The sequence below is a fragment of the Rhynchophorus ferrugineus genome, unplaced genomic scaffold (genome assembly GCF_030347505.1).
Source record: "Rhynchophorus ferrugineus isolate W39M unplaced genomic scaffold, kcgeb_rfMv2 rfM2, whole genome shotgun sequence".
In the NCBI taxonomy this organism is placed as follows: Eukaryota; Metazoa; Arthropoda; class Insecta; order Coleoptera; family Curculionidae; genus Rhynchophorus; species Rhynchophorus ferrugineus.
In genome coordinates, this window is record NW_027472581.1 from 70,106,400 (window position 1) to 70,106,803 (window position 404).

Below are 404 nucleotides of genomic sequence, written 5' to 3' on the forward strand. Positions count from 1 at the left end.
GTAGTTTAGTTTAATTTTAATTTGGGAATGATGTATTAATCATGTACTCGTCTTGCTTGTGTTTTAATACAACAACAGAAAGTACAAAAGAAAGATGGTAATAAATTATTAATTAATAATTTGTAAATTAAGATTGATTTAAGCATATCTAATATAACATGTAATTTTTAAAAAATCAATTATCTTATATTTTTTAGACGTAAATGGCACTCACATGCCACACGTTATAATAAAATAAAAATGTAGTCCACAAGAGTTATGAAAAAAAATGTTTGCTTTCACTTACAAGTCATGCAAACTATATCAATAGATAGTGAACAGATACGGCTTTTTCTCCCCGATCTTTCGCCGGCTTATCCGTAAACGCGCATGCTTACTAGTCAGAGCGCCAAAGCAACAATCAC